Genomic DNA, 9,400 nt, shown 5'->3' with positions numbered 1-9,400 from the left:
CTTGGCAGCCAGATGCATCGCTGCCGTCTGAGCCTCTCTTGTCACGTGGTTTCTCCCTGTGAGTCTGGGTCTGTATACTACCTTTCCTCTGTGTCCTCTCTCTCATTTTTTTAAAATATTTATTTATTTTGGCTGCGCCGGGCCTTAGTTGCAGCATGAAGGATCTTTAGTGGCGGCATAAGGGATCTAGTTCTGACCAGGTTTTGAACACGGGCATCCCGCTCTGGGAGCGTGGAGTCTTAACCGCTGGACCACCAGGGAGGTCCATCCTCTCTTCTTTCTGTAAGGACACCAGCCATCTGATTTAGAGCTCACCCCAACCCAATACGATCTCATCTTAACTTGATTACACTGGCCAAGACCGTGTTTCCGAAGGAGGTGGCCTTCTGAGGTTCCCAGTGGGTGTGAATTTGGGATGGACCCTACTCAACCTAGCACAGGAGGTCACAGACAGATGGAGAGAACGGGGCTTGCCACCAGCTTCCCAGGGAGCTGGAATGACCAGAGAGCTCAGCTGGCGGCTGAGAAGACAACCACAGGGGTGAGGGTGAGACCCCTACCTCAGGGTAAGCCCTGGTGGCTACACCACCTTCCCGGGAGGTGGAGGTTACCTAGAAGCCACCTGGGGGCGACTGTGTTTTCCATCCCACCTGACTTTTCTCCTCTGAGAGGTGGCGTCCAGCTTCCCTTCCCTGGAACCTGGCCAATCTTTGTAACTGCACCCCAATAGAAGGGCGCAAACGGGACAATGCGCAAAACTTCTGCCCAGCTCAGGACACACACCTTAGGAGCCCCAGGCTGACTTAAGACCAGCACCCCTGAACTCACTGTGCTGCAGAGTCTGCAGAGACTGCCCCAAGATGCCCAGGAGCCCCAGCTGCCCCAGCCCCACTCTGTGCCAGATATGAGAGTGAAGCAGCCTTTGAGATGGTCCCCAAACAAATCAGCACCCACTTGCTGTTGCTCCAGACTCCCCACCCTAGTCAGAGATGCCCTGCCTCTCCCAAATCCCTGACCCACAGGAACCGTGACAGATGATCAATGAGCAATGTGATTCCAAGCCAGGGGGACTTTGTTATGCAGCAACATATAACTGGTACAAGAGGTCTGCTTTGCTGAATGGGGTTTGGAAGTCTAGGACAGAGCAGAATTGTCCAAGGCCGTGGAAGCAAGGCAGGGCTTCTGAACGCCAGGCTTGTGATCAGAAGCTGGAGATGGGAGAAGCAGGTGTCAGAGGGCACGTGCCTGACAAAGGTAGCAGCAGAGACACCCAGCGCTCAACAGCAGCAGGTCCAGAGGCTAGAGCCTCTGAGCCCAGGGGAATTAGCTGTGCGGTCTGTGTCTGACCCTGGCAGGGGCAGCCCATGCCTCATTTTGCTTTGCTTCCTGTCATGTAGATTCCAGACCTAGATCTCTGCCCTTGCAGAGAGTCTGCAAGTCACCTATTATCCTTCCATAAACGCCCTGGTAGTTGCTAACACTGGAATGGGTTTGTCCTCCACCTCCTATAACTAACGGATACACTGTATCATCAGGATGACTCCTAACTATTTAAGGAAAACTATGTAGAGCTGGAAGACTGGAAAGGAGATAAAAGACTGGACAAGTGCCGGGTGTAAAGGATGATATACCATGCAGTTTAAGGGGAAATTGACATGTATATGTCTGTATGTATAAACCAGCTCCAAAAAATCACCAAGAACATGGTAATAGTGTATGTTCCTAGAAAGAGTTTGGGTGGCTGGGGCTCAGGGCAGGAGACTTATTTTAAACCTTTAAACTTGTACAATTTCTACTTAAGCAAATATTACCTGTCAGAAAATAAATACATAATTGAATTGATTAAAAGGATAAAGAAAAAAGGAAACATCATTAAATACTAATCATGGTGGTCTTGGGGTGGTTATTTCTTCACCTATTTATATATTTCTCCATCTTTTGAATATCTTAGTGTAAGAATGTATACTTCAATAATCAGAAAATAAGATATAATGAAAAAGAACTGAAGCCCACAGAATGGAAGAAGATCTCTGAAAATCATATATCTGTATCTTGTATCTAGAATATACAACTCAGTAATAATAAGACCAATAACCCAATGTAATCTCAAAAGCGACAGAATGATCTCTGTTCCGTTCCAAGGCAGACCACTCAATATCACGGTAATCCAAGTCTATGTCCCAACCAGTAATACTGAAGAAGCTGAAGCTGAATGGTTCTATGAAGACCTACAAGACCTTTTAGAACTAACGCCCAAAAAAGATGTCATTTTCATTACAGGGGACTGGAATGCAAAAGCAGAAAGTCAAGAAACATCTGGAGTAACAGGCAAATTTGGCCTTGGAGTACAGAATGAAGCAGGGCAAAGGCTAATAGAGTTTCGCCAAGAGAACGCACTGGTCATAGTAAACACCCTCTTCCAACAACACAAGAGAAGACTCTATACATGGACATCATCAGATGGCCAACACCAAAATCAGATTGATTATATTCTTTGCAGCCAAAGATGGAGAAGCTCTATACAGACAGCAAAAACAATACTGGGAGCTGACTGTGGCTCAGATCATGAACTCCTTACTGCCAAATTCAGACTTCAGTTGAAGAAAGTAGGGAAAACCACTAGATCATTCAGGTATGACCATAATCAAACCCCTTACCATTATACAGTGAAAGTGACAAATAGATTTAAGGGACTAGGTCTGATAGACAGAGAACCTGATGAACTATGGGCGGAGGTTCATGACTTTGTACAGCAGACAGGGATCAAGACCACCTCCAAGAAAAAGAAATGTAAAAAAACAAAATGGCTATTTGAGGAGGGCTTACAAAGAGCTGAGAAAATGAGAGAAGCGAAAAACAAAGGAGAAAAGGAAAGATATACCCATTTGAATGCAGAGTTACAAAGAATAGCAGAGAGAAATAAGAAAGCCTTCCTCAGGGATCAGTGCAAAGAAATAGAGGAAAACAATAAAATAGGAAAGACTAGAGACCTCTTCAAGAAAATTAGAGATACCAAAGGAACATTTCATGCAAAGATGGGTTCAATAAAGGACAGAAATGGTATGGACCTAACAGAAGCAGAAGATATTAAGAAGAGGTGGCAAGAATACACAGAAGAACTGTACAAAAAAGAGCTTCATGACTCAGATAATCACGATGGTGTGATCACTCACCTAGAGCCAGACATCCTGGAATATGAAGTCAAGTGGGCCTTAGGAAGCATCACTACGAACAAAACTAGTAGAGGTGATGGAATTCCAGTTGAGATATTTCAAATCCTAAAAGATATTGCTGTGAAAGTGCTGCACTCAATACGTCAGCAAATTTGGAAAACTCAGCAGTGGCCACAGGACTGGAAAAGGTCAGTTTTCATTCCAATCCCTAAGAATGGCAATGCCAAAGAATGCTCAAACTACTGCACAACTGCACTCATCTCACACGCTAGTAAAGTAACGCTCAAAATTCTCCGAGCCAGGCTTCAGCAATACGTGAATCATGAAATTCCAGATGTTGAAGCTGGTTTTAGAAAAGGCAGAGGAACCAGAGATCAAATTGCCAAGATCCGTTGGATCATCAAAAACAAGAGAGTTCCAGAAAAACATCTATTTCTGTTTTATTGACTATGCCTAAGCCTTTGACTGTGTGGATCACAATAAACTGTGAAAAATTCTGAAAGAGATGGGAATACCAGACCACCTGACCTGCCTCTTAAGAAATCTGTATGCTGGTCAAGAAGCAACAGTTAGAACTGGACATGGGGGAGGTGGGAGGAGGGATCAGGATGGGGAATACATGTAAATCCATGGCTGATTCATGTCAATGTATGACAAAAACCACTACAATATTGTAAAGTAATTAACCTCCAACTAATAAAAATAAATGAAAAAAAAAAAGAACTGGACATGGAACAACAGACTGGTTCCAAATAGGAAAAGGAGTACATCAAGGCTGTCTATTGTCACCCTGCTTATTTAACTTATATGTAGAGTACATCTTGAGAAACGCTAGGCTGGATGAAGCACAAGCTGGAATTAAGATTGCTGGGAGAAATATCAATAACCTCAGATATGCAGATGACATCACCCTTATGGCAGAAAGTGAAGAAAAACTAAACAGCCTCTTGATGAAAGTGAAAGAGGAGAGTCAAAAAGTTGGCTTAAAGCTCAACATTCATAAAACTAAGATCATGGCATCTGGTCCCATCATTTCATGGCAAATAGATGGGGAAACAGTGGAAACAGTGACAGACTTAATATTTTTGGGCTCCAAAATCACTGCAGACGGTGACTGCAGTCATGAAATTAGGAGATGCTTACTCCTTGGAAGGAAAGTTATGAACAACCTAGACAACATATTAAAAAGTAGAAACATTACTTTGTCAACAAAGGTCCGTCTAGTCAAGGCTATGGTTTCTCCAGTGGTCATGTATGGATGTGAGAGTTGGACTATAAAGAAAGCTGAGAACCAAAGAATTGATGCCTTTGAACTGTGGTGTTGGAAAAGAATCTTGAGAGTCCCTTGGACAGCAAAGTGATCCAAGCAGTCTATCCTAAAGGAGATCAGTCCAGAGTGTTCATTGGAAGAACTGATGTTGAAGCTGAAACTCCAATACCTTGGCCACCTGATGCGAAGAGCTGACTCATTTGTAAAGACCCTGGTGCTGGGAAAGATTGAAGGCGGGAGGAGAAGGGGATGATAGAGGATGCAATGGTTGGATATCATCACTGACTCGATGGAGATGAGTTTGAGTAAACTCTGGGAGTTGGTGATGGACAGGGAGGCCTGGGGTGTTGCAGAGTCCATGGGGTCAAGAACAGTCAGATACGACCCTTCGTGAGCAACTGAACTCAACTGAACCCATTTTAAAAACAAGCAAAATAATTCAAACACACATTTTTCCCAAGAAGATATACAAATGGTTGATAAGAGCATGAAAAGGTGCTCTTCATCATTAGCCATTTGGGAAATGCAAAGTGAAATCACATGAGATACCACTTCATACCCACTAGGACTGCAGATCTAAGAAAGACAATAACAAGTGTTGGCAAGGATGAGGGAGCAATTAGAACCCTCATATACTGGCTGGTGGGAATGTAAAATGGTGTAGCTACTTTGGAAAATAGTCTGGCAGTTCCTCAAAAGGTTAAAAATAGAGTTACTATATGACTCAGCAATTCCACGCCCAGGTGGATACCCAAGAGAACTGAAAATGTATGTTCACACAAAAACTTGTACAGGACGTTAATATCAGCATTATTCATAATAGACGAAAGGTGGAAATGACTCAGATGTCCATCAACGAATGAATGGATAAACAAATTATGGAATATCCACATGATGGAATATTTTCAGCAATGAAAAGAAATTAAGCGCTAATACACACTACAACATGAACGAACCTTGAAAACATCATGTGAAGTGAAAGTCAGTCACTAAAGACCACCTAGTGTGAGATTCCATTTACATGAAACGCCTAGAATGAGCAAATCTATAGACATAGGACGTGAATTTGTGATTGAAGGTGGTTGGGGAAAGGGGCAATGAGGAGTGACTGCAATGGGTGTGGGGTTTCTGTTTGGGGTGATTAAAAACGTTCTAAAATCAATTGTGGTGATGGTTTTACAACTCTGTGAATACACTAAAAGCCACTGAATATACACTTCAAATGGGTGAATGGTATGGTATGTGAATTACATCTCAGTAAAACTGATCAAAAATGTAAAAAATGTCAAACAATGCCTTTTTTTGTTTGTTTTCAGAGTGTGTGTGTGTGTGGCTTCCAGGGTCTGGCAAAAAACTGGAGTCCAGAAAATGTTTACTGAATGAACGGATGGATGGCTGACAAAAGGATGGATGGATGGATGGTAGTGGCCAGCCTCCAAGATGGCTGCTCCTGATCTCCATCTCCTGGATTTATGACCCGGGATGCCTCCCCCAACACTGAACAAGGGCTGACTCTGCCTTAGCAGAATCCCGTGGAAGGGCCAGTGTGTGATGTATGAGGCTAGGTTATGAAGGCATGGTGGTTCTGCTTTGTTCCCTTGGGCCACTCTCTCAGGCCCAGCCACTACGTTCTGGAGAGGCTCCTGTGGAGAGGGACTGAGGCTTCTCACCAACAGCAAGCACCGACTAGACAGCCGCTCCTGAATTCCTGACTCTCGGAAACCACGAGACAATAAATTAACTGTTGTTGTTTACACCACTAAGTTTTGGAGTCAAGAAGCAATGGATTACTAATAAAGATTTATAAAGAGATGGATAGATGGATGATGGATGAGTGGGTGGAGGGGTGGGTGGATATGTGGATGGAAGAAAGGACGGATGGGTAAGTGGGTGGATGGATGGGAGGGGGACAGATGGAAGGATGGGTGGATGGATGAGTTGGTGGATCAATGTATGGATGAAAGGAAGGATGGATGGAGGGTGGGTGGAGGGAAGGATGGGTGAGTGGGTGGATGAGTGGGTGGATAGGTGGGTGAATGCATGTATAGATGGAAGAAAGGATAGGTAGGTGGGAGAATAGATGGAAGGATGGGTGAGTGAGTGGATTGGTGATGGATGGTTGGAGACTGGAAGGAAGGACAGATGGGTGAGAGGACAGAATTTTCAATTCAGGTCCCTCCTAGAGATTTCCTCTTTCTTTGACTCACACACAAGTAAAGATGCAATACTCCAACATGATTCTCATTTCAAAACTCTCCATTTCAGCAGAGCTCAGGCTCAGGGAAAGATCCAGGCACCAAAGACACGAGGTCACTACACTTCCTACCACCCATCCTCTTCCTCGCCCAAAGCAGCAGCAAACAGAAGTGCCTGGGGTCTTGTCCGTGATCTCAGAAAACACATGTAGATTCCTGGTGTGTCTGCTCCACGTCCAGGGTTCCCAAGAAGGATCAGATTTGAAACAGATGGCCAAAGAAGCAAGACACAGTGGCAGGGTAGGGGGCAGGGGGGTCACTGAACAAGCCACGAGTCTGGTTCAGATTGTAGCTCCCTTGCTCGGGCGACTCACTGAGCCTCCCTGTGCTCCCAGCTCCTCATCTACGAGAGCCGTGACACCCCTTCATGAAGTCGGTGACTCTTCCACACCAATATTAACAACAGATCCAGGTGGGACCTGGGTGCTAGGACTTACTTTTCTTCTTTCCCTGCCTCAGCTCCCTGCTTGTCCCCCCGGGCCCATGCCAGTGCATGGCATGGTCACCAGCTCCGGCTTCAGATGACCTGGGCTGGACTCCAGGCTCTGCTCCTCTCCTGTGTAAACTTGGACACAATACTAAACCCCTCTGTGCCTCAGTTTCATCATCTGTAAAATGGGGATGGCAATAGCGACTGCCTCATAACTTTGTTGTAAGCATTAAAGGTGATAATCTTATAATCACTAAGGTTGATGACTTACACATAGCATGCTGAACGCTGGCAGTAATAATACAGATGACAAGAACACAGTGCATCACGACCACCCCACCAAGCTCTGTCTGAAAGGCAGGAGGGGCGGTAATGAGCTATCTGCTGGGCCCTCCTGGAACAAAGCTGCCATCCCCCCGGCCTCCCTGACTGTCCTGGGCTTGGCCACCCGACACTTCATCCTGATGGAACAACACGGCTCCACCACTCAGCTGAGCACCACCCTCCTCAACCTCTGAAACCTTAAACAAAAAGCTCACCTTTCCTCCCAGAATTGCTGTCTCCTTCCCTGGTCTCCATGGAAACAGACTCCAAGGACCACTCTGGAGTCAGGGTAGCACTGGGATGACTGGGGGCATCGCCACGCCCTCACCCAGGGCACCAGGGGAATGACTGTCTTTCCATGGACTCGGAGGAATGTTCTTTTCCAGACAGGCTGGTGTCCTTGAGGGGTGTACTCTGAGCTTGCAGTCATGGCTTCAGGAGCTTGAGGGCACGTGCTCCAGTGACAGGCACAGGCGGGCTGGTCTCCCCTGGATGCCCACCTCCCTGCTTGGCGGGACAGTACCTTCCAGCTTTTGCCAAGACTGACCCCCAACCCACGAGAAGCGGGAGAGGGCTTTTCCGATCTCGCTTTTACAGATCAGGAAACAGGGGCTCAGAGAGGCCAGGCACTCTGCCTGAGGACGCACAGCTGACTCCTTCTCCTCCACATCCCCTGTTTGTGCTGCTGCCGGGGAGATGACCTTGATGGGCGTCACCATTGCTGAGCCGGGCTGGAAAGTCAGCTCGACTCTCAGGCCAGAGTGCACATGCTGCAGTATGCCTGGGATAGAGTAGGTGTTCAATAAACATTTTTTTAAAAAATCCCCTTTTTTCACATAATTATTTTTTAAAATAACTAATTTAAAAAAAAAACAAAACTGCAATGTGGTAACCGGGCAGTTTCTTCATGTTATTCTGCTTAATCTTCATGGCATATTCTACTTACTACCCCAGAGCAGGTATTAGTGCCCCTTTGGGGTTTTCTGCAAACATTTAAGACAGGCCTGGTTTTGACAAAGCTAGGGAGAAGTGGGGGAGGCGGGGGGTGGGTCCCCCTTAGTGAGCTCTGCCAGAGGGCCGTGCAAAGAGTCACTCACAGAAGCAGGTCCTGAGTGCTGACTTCTTACCAGCTCCTTGATGCAGATAAACTGTGGCGTGCACTGCTTTGGGAATTTCCAAAGTACCTACCACCTGGGAGGAGGTGAAAGGCAAAGACAAACGCAAAGGAGAAAGGATGCTGGAGGAAGGCAATACTGGGGGGCTGCTGGGGGGAAGGGGCGGGAGGGGTATTCCAGAGGCTTCTCTGTTCCCTCCTATCACAGGTGAATGGGGCAAACCTACAGGTGGGCCCCCAGGACCTGGCTTCCCCGAGTCAACTCCCAGGCAAGGGCTCCAAGCACCAACGTCCTCGCCCGCCAGGTCTGGCCGTCCCTTCCTCCTGGAATCCCCCAGGTCAGCGGGGCTTAGGGGGACCTAGTGCAGGCCCGCTGGCCAGGCAGCGCCCTCACGCCAGCTTAGCCTCTAGCACAGGTGGGACTGTCCCGGCCCCGACCACCTCCTCTCCCTGCCCAGCCCCTGCCAGCACCCGAGCCCCCAGCTAACACTCCTCAGGATAAAGCTCCAAACCAGTGCTCATTTCTTGCCCCAATCACCTCTCCTCGCCCCTGTCATCCTGGCTGTGGCCTGTCTACATTCATCCTCCTAGCTCCCTTGTCCCCTCCCAGACTCGGGGCTCCGACTGGACCCAGGCATAAAGAAGGATACAGTCCAGGTTAAAGGGAAGACGGCTCCTCCTCACCTGCACCAGGGCCCGCGTTGGTCAGCACAGTGTCCCCTCCGGGTCCCCTCCGGTCCTGGCTCAGGCGCCCCCACACGTGGTCCAAGGCACTGCTTTTTGACTTTTGTCTTCAAAGGCTTAAGCCATGTCCAGGGAGACAGGGACTCCCTC

Source organism: Muntiacus reevesi, chromosome 2 (genome assembly GCF_963930625.1).
Source record: "Muntiacus reevesi chromosome 2, mMunRee1.1, whole genome shotgun sequence".
Lineage (NCBI taxonomy): Eukaryota > Metazoa > Chordata > Mammalia > Artiodactyla > Cervidae > Muntiacus > Muntiacus reevesi.
Note: the sequence above shows the minus strand (reverse complement) of the source record.